Raw genomic sequence first — 14865 nt, 5'->3', positions numbered from 1 at the left:
CTAACATCACTCAATATTTGGTGATCTGAATGAAAGTGCTATATTAATGACATTTTTGTAATGCAGGTATTGAAACGAAATAAATGAAATTAATTAAATGCCACATGTAATCAGAGTATATTAATCTAGAGTCTCACAAAAATATTATAATTTAAATCATACCATTTCTCTTCCTCCTAGTACTTAGCATTTGATTATTTTTACTATAATAGTATCACTATAAAAAACAATAACAAATCCTCAAAGCATCCATGCTAAAGGTCATCTTGTAGGCAACATCTCATCATAATTATTTTTTGATACTTGTATCAGAAATGAAAAAATACTCATTGTTTATTAAATTAGGCCTTAGGGAGATCTTTGGTATATTGACGTAGTGGTTATACTATTTACACTGCAGAGGTATAAGAACAACAGGGAATGATATCTTTGGCAAAACACTGTTTATTTTTAATTTTTTTAAGTTTATTTATTTATTTTAAGAGAAATAGAGAGAGACAGGGGGTCACAAGCAGGCTCTAAGCCGTCAACACAGAGCCTGATGCGGGGCTGGAACCCACAAAGCCGGGAAATCATGACCTGAGGCGAAACCAAAAAAGTTGGACACTTAGCTGACTGAGCCACCCAGGTGCCCCAAAACACTTTAAAAACAAAATGCCTAGATTAAAGTTGTCCTATACCTCAATTTCCAGAATCGTATCTAGTTAAAATCTAAACTTAGAGGTAAAGAAGTCCACTTCAGTAGAGAAGTCATTGTTTACCCTGGAGGTGAAGCCAAGAAAACTGGTTCGATTTTGGGGTGAACATATGAATTCAAGTAACTTCACTGGATTCAGTGCAAAACACGGTGGGGAGGGACAGAGTTTCATATGGAGAGTAGAAAGAAGGATTTCGGACACATAGCCAGTGCTGTAATCTAAGCCCTGTCATGTTACATGTATTTTTCACCTCAGCATAAGAACACTTCAATTTCTCCAGATGTTCTTAAATAGAGATAATTATACATGTATTAACTCAGCTATAATTTTGGAAAAGTAAATTTTAAATGAATATCTCAGTATTACCAAAGTAAATTTATTTACAACTGGTTTTCCATTGCTTCACTATGATAGCATAATAAATTTACATTTATCCTCTTAACTTTTATAGCATTATATATATGTATTATATATATATATATAATTCTTAAATTTGTGAGCATGATATTACCTATTTGAGTTGGCACTAGCATATAGAAAGAAATGTATATGCTTCATAATAATAATAATATTTGTAATATAAAATGATAATAAGTAGTAACATTTATAATAATAATAAAACTAGTATATCATTATTATTTTTTTAAAGGGCTTTATTTTTTTAATTAATTTATTTATTTTGAGAGAGAGAGAGAGAGAGAGAGAGAGAGAGAAAGAATGCATGTGCAATTCGGGTAGGGGTAGAGAGAGAGAATCCCAAGCAGGTTCTGCACTGTCAGTGCGGAGCCCAATGTGAGGCTCGAACTCATGAACCATGAGATCATGACCTGGGCTGAAAACAAGAGTCAGATTCTTTTTTTTTTATTTTTATTTTTTTAATTTTTATTTTTGGGACAGAGAGAGACAGAGCATGAACGGGGGAGGGGCAGAGAGAGAGGGAGACACAGATTCGGAAACAGGCTCCAGGCTCTGAGCCATCAGCCCAGAGCCCGACGCGGGGCTCGAACTCACAGACCGCGAGATCGTGACCTGGCTGAAGTCGGACGCTTAACCGACTGCGCCACCCAGGCGCCCCAAGAGTCAGATTCTTAACTGACTGAGCCACCCAGGCTTCCCTTAAAGGACTTTTATAGATAGTTTTAAGTTCACAGAAAAACTGAGAGGAAGATGCAGAGATTTCCCATAAATCTGTTCCTACACATGTAGAGCCTTCCCCCCATTATCAACTTCCTTCACCAAGAATGGCACATTTATTACAGTTGATAAACTGATGTTGACACATTGTAGTCACACAAAGTTCATCTATAGTTTACATTAGGGCTTGTTCTTGATGTGCATTGTATGGTTCTGGACCAACGTATAAAAATATATGTCTACCATTATAATATCATACAGGATATTTTTAGTGCCATAAAATTTCTCTGTGCTTATTCTATTCATCCCTCCTCACTCCCAAGCCCAGTTCCTGGAAAGCAGTGATCTATTTATTGCCTCCATAGTTTAGCTTTTATAGAATGTCATATAGTATTTAGGCTTTTAGATTAACTTCTTTCACTTGGTAATTATGCATTTACGTTTCCTCCATGACTTCTCATGGCTCGATAGCTCATTTCTTTTTAGCACTGAATGACAGAATAAAATTCCATTGTCTGTATGTACCACAGTTTATTTATCCACTCACCTATTGAAGAACATCTTGATTGGTTCTAAGTTTTGGCAATTACGAATAAAGCTGCTGTAAACATCCCTATTTTATGTGGATATAAATTCTCACCTCACATCTTTTGGATAAATGTATTTTGAAAATAGTATTTTTACATGTAGTTTTTTTGTTGTTGTTGTTATTGTTGTTGTTGCATTTATCTTGTTTGATGTTTTCATAGCTTCCTAGATCTGTGGTTTGGTGTCTGACATTAATTTGGGGAAATTCTTGGTCATTATTGTCTTAAATATTTCTTCTGATCCTTTCTTTTTTTCTTCTCCTTCTAGTATTTCTATTATCCTATGTTATACCTTCTATTGTTACCCCACAGTACTTGGATATTCTATCTTATTCTTTTTCAGTCTTTGTTCCCTTTGCTTTACAGTTTGGGAAGTTCCTATCGAGATATCTTTAAGACCAGAAACTCTTTCCAGTCTACTAATAAACCTATCAAAGTCAGTTTTCATTTCTGTTACAGTGATTTTTTTATCTACAAAAAATTTTTGGTTCTTTCTTAGGATTTCCATCTCTGTTTATTTTGCCCATCTGTTCTTGGATGCTGCTATTTTATCCATGAGATCCCTTAGCATATTAGTCAGAATTGTTTTAAATTCTCCTTCTGATAATTCCAACATCCTTGTCATGTCTGCTTCTGTCTCTTCAAATTGTGTGGGTTTTTTGGTTTGTTTGGTTTCTTTTTTTTTTTTTTTTGCCTTTCGGTATGTCTTATAATTTTTCTTTTTAGTCAGACAGGAGAGACTGGTAAGAACTGCTGTAAATAGGCCTTTAGTAATGTGGTAGTGAGATGTGTGGGGGGTGGGGGAGCATTCTACAGTCCTGTGATCAGGTCTCAGGTTTTTAATGAGCCTATGCCTCAGGACTGTCAACATTACAAGTGTTTTCATTTTTTTCTTACCCTCCCCCCACTTCCTTGGATGGGACACGTGGGCTAAAGTAGTATGAAGTTGGGTTTTTCCTTCTCCCAGGTAAATTAGGTCTGATAATATCTCATCAGGTTAAACAGTTTCTCCTAAGGGCAGGCCATGTCTGGTATATTTCAAAATAGCTCCTTTTTCCTTACCCCTGCCGGAAGCTGCAAGGGATTAGTGAGAACCTGGTTGAGCCTCTAGAGGTAAACCTCATATTGTGGGTGTCCCCCGAGGACTGGGTTCCCCATGGAATTTTTTTTGTTTTGTTTTGTTTTGTTTTGTTTTGTTTTGTTTTTGCTTAAGAGAGAGAGAGCCTGCAAGTGAGCAAGTTGCAAAGAGAGTGAGAGAGGGAGAAAGAGAGAGAGAGAGAGAAGCCCCAAGTGAAGCGAGGCTGTAGCTCACAGGACATGGGCTGAAACTCACAAACCATAAGACCATGACCTGAGCCAATGTCAGATGCTTAACAGCCTGAGCCACCCAAGCACCCCTCCCTGTGGAGTTTTTAACACTGAGTTGCACACACTGAGCCTCCAGCAATTTGGCAATTACAGCTCAGGTCTCTTGTAATTGCCTCCAGCAATTTGGCAATTACAGCTCAGGTCTCTTACCCTGACACTGGTTCCTACAGCAGTTTCTGCTGGAGTCTGTACTCTGCTAAATTTGTTATTCTGTGTATTTGTTTGCTGGTCAGATTCTCTTAGGGACAGTGGTTTGCCTTGTGTCTTCACCTTTCTAAGGGATTGTAGAAGAGTGACAATTTTGTCAGTCTCTTCAGCTTTTTTACTTGTTGTTAGGATGGAGTGGTACCTTCCAAGCTCCTGACATGCAGAACTGGAAACCCCAGAATTATTTATTTGCTATATGTTCATTGAAATTTTACTAAGTGCCAGGAATCTACTACAAGGGGAGTCAACACAAATAAGACAGACAAAATGTCTGTCTTATAACAGAATTTACCAATGGACAACTGAAAAGACATTTAATATTAACTGCTTTAATTTTAGAGTTAAAAAAGGAAGTATAAGTCATTAAAAAGAGGCAAAACCTAATTTTGCCATCAATGCATACCGAAGTATCACTGGAATTTGGTATTTATATAATCTAATTGATCTCATAACAACATTGCCAGAAAAAAAAATATTGTAGAATACTAAAGATACTATGAAACAAAGAAGTAATTTTCTTATAAGCAACCTATAAGGCAAATGAGAATTCAAATCTCATAGCAGATGCTATGCTCTGAATGTTTTTATCCCCCAAAGTTCGCATGTTGAAATCCTAACCTCTGGAGGTGATGGTATTAGTAGGTGGGGCCTTTCAGAAATGCTTAAGTCATAGAGATGGAACCCTGCTGAATGGGGTTTAATGCCTTATAAAAGAGGTTTCAAAGAGATTCCTGGCCCCTTTTGCCATGTGAGGACACACGAACACTCATTTGACCATGATGGCGCCCTGGTCTCAGACTTCCAACTCCAGCAGAACTGGGAGAAATGATTATCTAGTGTGTATACAGTGCCCAGTCTGTGGCATTTTGTTATTGCAGCCTGAATGGACTAAAACAGTAGATAGTAGACTTGTAGAAACTTCAGTGAATTGTTTTCATAGTATATGGAAATGAAGAGAAAAGGTAAAACCCTATATTACTTTATCTTTTTTTCACAATTAAGTTTAATGAAACTGACTGAATATGATAACTCAGAGATAGAGCTGGTTGATGGATATGGCTAGGTAAGAAATTCTCCGGAATTACTTTGTTGCAGAGTTTTTCTTCGGCATTGTATATTAATAATAAAAATCTAAATGATTCTCAATAGCCATTATTTAGGAAATCAGATAGTTTCCTTACTTTTATTTTTGAGTGGGAGGAAATGAGTAAAAAGATTAATAAATCATAATTTAAAAAAATATGTACCTAGTGACATGGCTTTCAGTCCTGGGGCTGTGAAGGAGATAATCTTAATAGTTTGGCAATACGTGGATCTCTAGAGATTTCCTCATTGACCACCTCCTGCTCAGTGGTAATAAGGGGACCAGTTGCCTTATTATTCATTGGATTAGAAATGCAGGTATTTGAAGAGTATGTAGACTTTTATTGTCTCTGTTTTTTCCCCCCTTTTTTCTTTTTTACAGCTAGTATGCTTGTTTGGGGATTATTTATAACTTGAGGAAGAAAAGCCTGAGGACCTAGTTTTTCATATTTCTAACTTTCAGGGAACAAACTACTAAGTTCAAGGGACCAAACGACCACTAATCTCCCCTAATTAAATCCCACACTACACAGTTTTGGGAATGTTTGCTCTCCATTTAAATAACCATAAGGAAAAATGTTTTGATATTTCATTTGAGAGCTGAGGGTTCAGAATGTAAAGTTAAGCTAAAGTATATATTGAATGTTATGTCATTCGAACTTCTCTTCTAAAATTATATACATATAGTTTGTTAATCTTCCAATTTTAGTAGTTACGAATTAAGGTATGTAAATATTCTGATTATTTATTTTTAGTCATGCTGTACTGAACATATATAAATTTAGAAAACATTGATTTTCTAGTATGTACCACCATGTTCACTTTGCATTAATATTTTAAAGCAAGAAAAAAAAGAAAAGGAAGAGAAACAAATCAGGAGGGAGGGGGAGGGAAGGAAGGAAGGATTTTCCTGAACTAAAGTTTGATCTTCTCTATTTTCTTTCCTCAGAAATCATATATAAGGTGAAAAAGCATACATCTTTCACATACTTAAACATTCTTCACCAAGAATGCTTAAATTATCACCAAATGCAAACTTCTAAACATATGGCTTGCCCTCTCCTTAAGCCTTTTGCTGCAATTATTTCTGGGACATTTCTGAATATCTGAGAAAGGGAAGAAATTAATTTTCTGATATGCAATGGGTTTTTGTAGAGGTAGAAAATTTCACATAAGGTAGAGTTTGGAACAACTGTGTACTCAGAACAAAAAGAAGAAATCTGATGGTTATTTTCCTAGGTAATCCAGAAAGCATAATCATTGTGAAACAGAAAGGCTGAATTCAAGGAATAATAGTATCAATGTGAAACATTCCTTTATTATGCATTTGTGTTAGCTGAAAGGAAGGGTTGTATCTTGTAGAGAAAATACGTTGACCTAGGAATCAGGTATGTTGATATTCTCTCAAATCTGTCGTAGATAGCAAGCTTGACATAGGCAAGTCTGTTAACGTCTTTACCTCCATTTCTTCATCTATAAAATTATGGGCCAGGTATATATTTTCATAGGTCTTTTACAGCTTGAAAATCATGTCATTCTGAAGGCTTGTATTTCATTATCCCTTATCAATAGCAAAGAAACAAAAAGTACAAAGAGCATTGATTTACTTTATCTGTGCATAATCCAGAAAACATCACTAATAAAATAATTTATTTTGTATTGGGAATTGGATTATTTGCATTGTATCTCGGGACCTGAAAAATTCTATACATAGAACAGGATTATGGAAATCTATTAACCTGTGGCATTTACTCATGTTGCATTTTACATGTAATATTTAAAAGGAGGAGGGTGAAGAGTTTGCACAGCACCTGTCAACATTTAACCTTGAATATGTCAAGAAATATTAGCTGTTATGTTTGTTTGAACAACATGTTCCCATATCCATATAGTCATAGTGATTCTATCTATACATAATATTTGATACAAACCCATTTATGATCAGAATTGGAATTCAAAACAATTCCTAAAATTATAGCTTTGATTTTGTAGTATTACATCGTGCTACTTGCAAACCATTAAGTGAATTCATAATTCTTTGTTTAGTGGCCAAAAACTTAATTAGGTAAACTCCTTATTAAAGAGAAAAGTATAGACCATAAATCACACTGTAACTCAGAATAGAATAAACAAGTTAAAAAGTTCAAAATCACAGTCCTTTTGACTGAAATGTATATAGTAATGTTTAATCTAAAATGACAGCATGATTAGGGATTTATCAATTAAACAAATATGAAGAGATGATTTTTAAATAATTTAAAATTCATCCAGAAACTGTGTAAAATGTCGAAACATACCTGTATCAAATAGTTTGCTCAGTCATGCTTTATAATTATTGAAGAATAATGTCTTAAAACTTTTTTTGAGTCATAATTTGTTCAAAAATACTTTTTTTCAAACATGGTTATATATCTGGAGACCTCACTTTTTGAAACAACATTCTGCACATTTTAGAGAACCATGGAAGAAGATTCTGAGTTCTCTGTACTCTTCAGATATGGATCCTGTGGTGGTATAAAATGAGCTCAGACTGAATCAGCAGCTTGCTAACACATATCTGAATTTTTCTGATAATTCAGCATAGAGGAGTTACAGATGATAGCCAAGGGTGCTATATTCCTCCGCATTTAAGGAACAGAGAAGTTACTAAAACAGTCTATGATAAAGACAGTTCATAGTTTGAATAAAGGATGTGCACAACAGTTTTGAGGTCCATGGTGACTCAAGAGGAAAGTCTAGTTTCTCAGTGATTGTGGAAGTGGATAAAGGGGAAGGTTTGGTGATCACGGTCAAGGAGACTGATAGCACTGGCAGCCATGATTACGGAAGTGGCTCTGACAAACTTGAATATGGTGGAAACAGTTGATGGTATGACAAATCAGGTGAAGATGATTGATCAAAACCCCTCCCATTAAGTGAATGCTTGGAACAGAAACCATTCTCTGGAGATAAGACCTGAATTAACTTTGAGAAATATGACATTCCAATTGAGGCAACAGGCAACAATTGTCTCCCACATAATGAAAGTTTCAGTGATGTTGAGAGGGGAGAAATCATCCTGAGAAACAGTTTATTTGTTATACTCCCCTGACTTCAGTGCAGAGGGATGTTATTCTTACTATCAAAGAGAAAAGATATTTGATGGCTTGTACCCAAACAGGGTCTGTAGAAACTGCAGTATTTCTCTTGCCCATCTTGAGTCTGATATATTCCAATGGTCCAGGGGGGACTTTGAGGACCAGAAAAGAAAAGAGAAGGTTTGGGAACTGCAAAAAAATATCCAGTTTTCTTTGTATTAGCACTAATGAGAGAACTGGCAGTACTGACCTATGAGAAAGCTATATCTAGGGTTTTTCATACCAATCTAGGGTTTTTCTTTGGATTATTTCTGGTGGTGCCAATATTGGTCAGCAGATTTAAGACTTAGAACATGGATACTACTTGTTAGTACCATTTAAGAGGCCTTGTAGATATGATGGAAAGAGGAAATATTGGATTAGACTTCTGCCAATACTTGGTATTGGATAAAGCTGATAGTATGTTCGCTATGGAGTTTGAAGCTCAAATATGTAAAATACTTGAAAAAATAGCATGGTATCAAAGGGAGATCACCATTCCATGATGTTTAGTGCTACTTTCCCTAGGGAAATAATGATGCTTGCTCATGATTTCTTTGATGAATATATCTTTCTGGCTGTGGGAAGATTGGTTCTACTTCTGAGAATATCCCACAGAAGGAGCCAGACAAATGGTAGTTTCGGCTTGACTTTCAAAAGGCAAGGATTCACTGACCCTTAGCGTTTGCAGAGACCAAAAAGGGTGCAGATTCTCTGGAGGATTTTTTTTATACAAAAAAGGATACACTTACACCAGTATCCATGAAGAACAGCCTTATAGAGACAGAGAAGAGGCCTTGACCTGTTTCTTTCTGGAAAAAGTCCAATTCTAGTGGCTATATCAATAGCATCAAGAAGATTGGGTGTTTCAAATATGAAACAACTTGTCAATTTTGATTCGCCAATGATATTGAAGAAACGTACATCACATTGGCTTTGCAGAATGTATACGAAAACTGCTACCTTGTTCTCTTAAGAGAAGCATAAATATTACCAAGGGTTTGTTGGATCTTCTTGCAGGGACTAAACAAGTACTGCCATCTTGGTTAGAAATACGGTATATGAACACCACTGCAAGGGTAGCAGTTGTGTGCATTCCAGGAGTCATAGATTCAGTAGACAATTTGGTGCCGGAGACTATCAACATAGTACTGGCACTAGCAATTCCAGCTTCTGTAGCAACTATGTGTGGGAGCACTTGCCACAGTGGTAGCAACTCTAGGGCAGCAGAGACTTTGCTAGAGATGGTTATGGAGGCTTTTACAGTAGTAAGGATTTAGAGGAAATTACAACTCCCAAGGGGTATACTCAGGAGTTGCCATGAGACAACTGAATCTGCTTGGCAGTGGGTCACTCCATCCAACAAACTAATAGGGAAACCACATGTAATGTAGCCTGACAATACCTGTATAGCCTCAAGAACTCACAACAAGTTACCAACTGTGATATTCCACTGATTTGTTTAAAAGAACTTAAGGTCATAAGAAGAGATGAAAGGAATAATCAGCTCTCTTCAGAGATACTTTCAAGACGTCAGTTCCTATACTTTAGAGTAACTGCCCTCCTGCCCACCCCATCCCAAACTACATTTATAATTTTATAACAGGATCATTTATTTGTTAATGTACTGTGCCTTTAACTTTACACAAATTTTTGTTTTGATGTCCTGTTGACTTGATAATACTCAAGATATTACTTGTTTTGACAAAACAAACTGATGGAACATAAGCTAAAATTAAAAAAAAAATCTGTGCATTTTAAAACAAGTACACATTTACAAACAAAACTCGATTCCCTATTTAAGTATTTAAGGAGTAGACGGACTTTATTACAGTAAACCTCTCTCTAAAGGCTATTTGACTTCCCAAATATGTCATTACAGAGAACAGCAGATATATGTTTTCCAGATTAAAATATTGTAATGGCAATGCCATCCTTTCTCCTTAATATAAGAATGTGTTTTGCCTTATGATTGCAAGGAGACCTGATTCTAATGAAGCAAATGTCAGACATAAGGGGATGTGGAAAATTACTAGAGAGACTCAGTGAGTCTTGATGAATCTATCTAGTACAGGAAAATTAAACAGAACCTGATTACTGTTTGCTAAGACCGGGCTCATCTGTGCACACATTTAATTTATGGTTTTAATTTACCTTTAATGTAAAATATAACTTCCAAGGTTTTAATATATCACTTGTCCTTAATAAATCTGTCATGAATGTGAGTTTGTCTTATATAATTTTTACAGGCAATCTTGGAGTCTAAGAAAAATTTAACTAAATCACAGATTTTAATGTTTGCTATATATAAAAAATATGCCTGCAATAATACTTCAGTATTTAGTGGTGATATTTGCAGTGAATGGAAAAAAAATCCAAAGATTAAAAAAAAACAAAACTCCATCCTTTAGAATTTTCTATATTAGCATATTTTAGTAAGGTAGGACATACGACTCTTGAAATGGCTAATCTTCTGGATATTCATTTTCAAGTGATTGGTGTTTACAGAAAAGAGCTCAAGGAGCATAATCTAGGAGGATGAAAAGAAATGAGATGCTATTGTGAGACTCAAGGACAGAAGTTAAAAACTCTTAATCATGAGCTAAAGGTTCACCAATGTCTGCTTATTCTGATCACATATGCCATATTAACCACATTTGAGCTATTAATGATTTTCAAAAATCCTTCCTTAAGGATGGCACTTCAAAAATATTTTAGTGGAAGTTAAGGGAAAAAAAGTAAATAGAGAGAGAGAAAAACAAAAAGAAAGCCTTGTGCACAGTGATTAGTATGCTTTTCTGGCTTATCATGCTTCTGTGTCATGGATAAGGTTAGATATGTAATTTTTTTTACTCAGTTTTTATTTTTATTTATCGGTCAAGCATGTCAGGAATATATACCACATCATTTTTCTCCTGAAATTTGTCCTTTTCTTCATTCATATTAGAAAGCAAACACATAATTTCAATTATATAATGCTGGGGAGTGGGGAATATAAAATTTAAAACACTTTCTATACTTGTTTTTTTAGTTGGAATAGAAAATATGTCTACAGAGCCTTGACTTAATTAGAGTACTAAAAGAAAAAACTGGAGTTAGTGCTGAAGGCCTAGGAGAAGGTCATACAGAAATTCCACCACCTGACTGAGAGCAGAGAGCTGGCCAGCACTTGCACTCAGCACAGGTTCAAGCTAAACTGACCAAGTGCTTTACATGCTACACGGTAGTAATTAATTTGGTAAACTTTGTTACATGAAGTTGGGACATAAATGTTTCCCTAATAATTATAGTGCAATGTTAGGTAAACCCAAAAAGTAGTAACATACATAAAAAACAATTCTTCCCAATTGTATGTGTTTAATATATATTTTGCCAAAGTCATAAGTTTTTCCACGAATCTGAAATATCAATAGACTTTACTTGTTGAATTGTGACTGAATTAATTATATAACTATGAGCTTGAGAACACATTTTTCACTTACCAAGAAATAATTTAAAAATTAATAGAAACACATAATGAGTTAAAACTACTTAGACATCTTACGAAGGGACAATATAGAGCTATATAGATAAGGATACAAGCTATTTGAGTGTGAATCTTAGCTCTTTTTTCCTTCTAACTGAACTTGGACAAGTTATATAATATTCCTGTGTTTTATTTCCTTATTTGTAAAAGGAAGATAATAATATCTACATCACTATATTATTGTGAAGATTAACAATTTCAGGTGTGTGAAAACAGAACCAGGTATTTTATAAATGTGTGGTAACAATATATGGCAAATCCCTTATTGCAGCAAATATAATATTTCCCTACATAATGGTCATTAAGTGATTGATTATATCCTTTTTTTAAGTTACTGGTCTTAGTTCCTATCTTATTTATCTATAATTTTAGTTTCCTTTATTACGTGAGGATTTTTAAGCAAATAATAGACCCAGTATTATTTAAGTATATTATATATTAAAAGTACTACAATGCAATAAGATAAAGGTATTCTTTTCAAAGAGATTTCAAGTGAAAGCAAAGAATTTCCTTAAGAAAATGTGAATTTTACAATGCAAAATAACTGAATAGAGTGTATTAAAATTATTACTCCAAAAGAACAATACATTAAAAATATGCTCTTAAAAATATCTAACCTGATCCTATGAACTTTATAATGCAATGATAAAATTGACAGAGCTATATTTACCAAATTAAAAAGGTAGCAGTACTAAAAGTGATGATACTCAGATCATACTCAGAGTGATACTATAGTATAAAATCAGTACTTCTGATTACAAAGGAAGTTAGCTTGTAAACAGGTAAATAAATAAATGATTGATTTTGAAGACTTTTTCATATATCAAAAAAATGAACAATAAGATTTAAGAACTATATCCTAAAAACACATTAACACATGATCATATGAACATGCCAGCTCACTGTAGGAGTACATGATCTACTCAGGTATTTGAGTCTACAGTTGCATTGGGCATAGTTCATTAAAATCCACGTTCAAAGAATGAAGGCTTTATGTTGAAAATATGTCATTTTCCCCAATTGATGTATACATACAGTAAAATTACTACCAAAATCATCAAAAAAATACATGGGCAGCCTACATCAGATTCTTATACTAGAAAAACGTAACACCCTGTCATGAGTAATGCCAAAGGGGAAAAAATATCTATCTATATCTATATCTATATCTATATCTATATCTATATCTATATCACCTATATCTATATCATCTATATATCATCTATATAGATGATATAGATATCACCTATATCTATATCATCTATATATCATCTATATAGATGATATAGATATAGGTATCTATATATAGATATAGATATAGATGATATAGATATAGATAATTCATTAATTTAATCTGATTGAAATGTTCTATTTTATGACAAAATTTGAATTTTGGGAAAACAAAGATCAGAAGAGATTTTTAAACATCATCTGTATTAGCGTTTCCACGTATAGAGAGAATCATTATTTCATTCCAGTAATACTGGTAGACCGAAAAGCTATCGATGGAGCTAAATTGCTGAATTCACAAGATTCACATGAATTTTGGCTCAAGTATCACTGAGTGATGGTTTCAATTTATATCTCAAGGTAAGGAAGCCTCAAGTAAAAATATATCTAGGCATTATTTAAAAATTAGTGTTAATGTTTATTTTTGAGAGAGGGTGATAGAGAGAGAAAAAGCATGAGCGGTGGAGGGGCAGAGAGAGAGACACAGAATTTGAAGCAGGCTCCAGGCTCTGAGCTGTCAGCACAGAGCCTGATGCCTGGCTCCAGCCCAGGAACTGTGATATCATGACCTGAGTCGAATCAGATGATTAACCGACTGAGCCACCCCTAGGCTTTACATCTTCATATAAGCATTATGTCCTTAAAATTTTAATGTTACTTATCAGAAATAAATCAATTTATTGAAATTAAAATGTGTGTTTTTTCTTCTACATTATTAAAATTCAATTAAGTTTTTCTCAATGAAAGCAAAATCCTTCAAAGGAGGGATGGATAACAACAACAAACTGAAAATATGATTCTCTATGTTGTTAATTGAAAAATAAACTAAAAGTTAAAATTAATTGCATAAAAGAAAATTTTATCTATCCAGAAAGCAGTTTTATATATTTTTTTCTGGAAATGAAATACCATATAATATTTAATTATCAAAATAACAGATTACTCCTTACATAATACAGAGAAATATATCAAAGTTTCTAAAAAAAATCTATGTCTATGTCAAATATAGTTTAAGAGCAGAGAAACTAAATACTTTATATACTATAATAATTGTCATAACAAAAAAGAAGAAAATGTTTTAGCATATTAAATTGTGTATTATAAATTTAATCTGATAATCTAGAATTCAGTGATAATGGCAATAATACATTCATAGATTATACATTATTTATTTATGGTTACATGAAACACAAACTTCCTAAAAATGTATATAAATACTCAACAAATTGCATTTCATTGGGCTATAGAAACTTATAAAGTTTGAATATCAATTCAAATTAGAATAGTCCAAAGTAAAAGCCAGAATACATATTGATCTCCATAAGAAAATAGGGTGTTTACTAGTGCTTTCTCCATTGAAACAGAATTAAGGCCAAAGAAATGCCAAAAGTAACCCATTTTTATAAAGACAAGGTCAGTTGGAGTCAAGAGATTTTATTAGAACGAAGAGGTGATCACGGTATACTTCCTAAATTCCCTGGCTCTATAAAACTACCAGGAAGGAGAAAAAGATAGAAGGCACTATGGAAAAGCAGGAGACACATATGCATCATCATTGTAGTCAGATCGTGAGCACGTAATGTCCACACTTTGGGGAGGAATATGTTTTTCCCTCCCATTAACCGAGCATATGTATGTGTGTGAGGATGTGTGTTCCCTAAAACAAGGAGAAAGTTCGTTTGTCAGCTGGAATTCTGCTTAAGCAAAAGGTTTGCTGACCTCTCCTGTGCATCTCTGCCCAGTGGAGAAGAGAATTGGAGATGTATCTCAAAGCACTGTGTTTCTAACACAGAAAGGAGTGAGTTTTTCACAGGGCAAGTGGATCCCCAGAAATTAATAGAGGTTGAGTTTCCGTTATCCCAAGAGGATTGTCTGCCAGATTGTGAACACCAACAGCATGAGCTTGTGGATGCATG

The 14865-nt window shown here is 34.3% G+C and overlaps 1 pseudogene; it reads left to right on the top strand.

Annotated features, from left to right (window-relative positions):
- Nucleotides 1–9406, top strand: part of LOC122477747 — a 59932-nt pseudogene extending 50526 nt beyond the window's left edge.
- The last annotated feature ends 5459 nt before the right edge of the window (nucleotides 9407–14865 follow it).

The sequence above is a fragment of the Prionailurus bengalensis genome, chromosome A1 (assembly GCF_016509475.1).
Source record: "Prionailurus bengalensis isolate Pbe53 chromosome A1, Fcat_Pben_1.1_paternal_pri, whole genome shotgun sequence".
NCBI classification, from domain to species: Eukaryota; Metazoa; Chordata; class Mammalia; order Carnivora; family Felidae; genus Prionailurus; species Prionailurus bengalensis.
The sequence above is the reverse complement of the archived record's forward strand: the minus strand, read 5'-3'. Positions and strand labels throughout refer to the sequence as shown.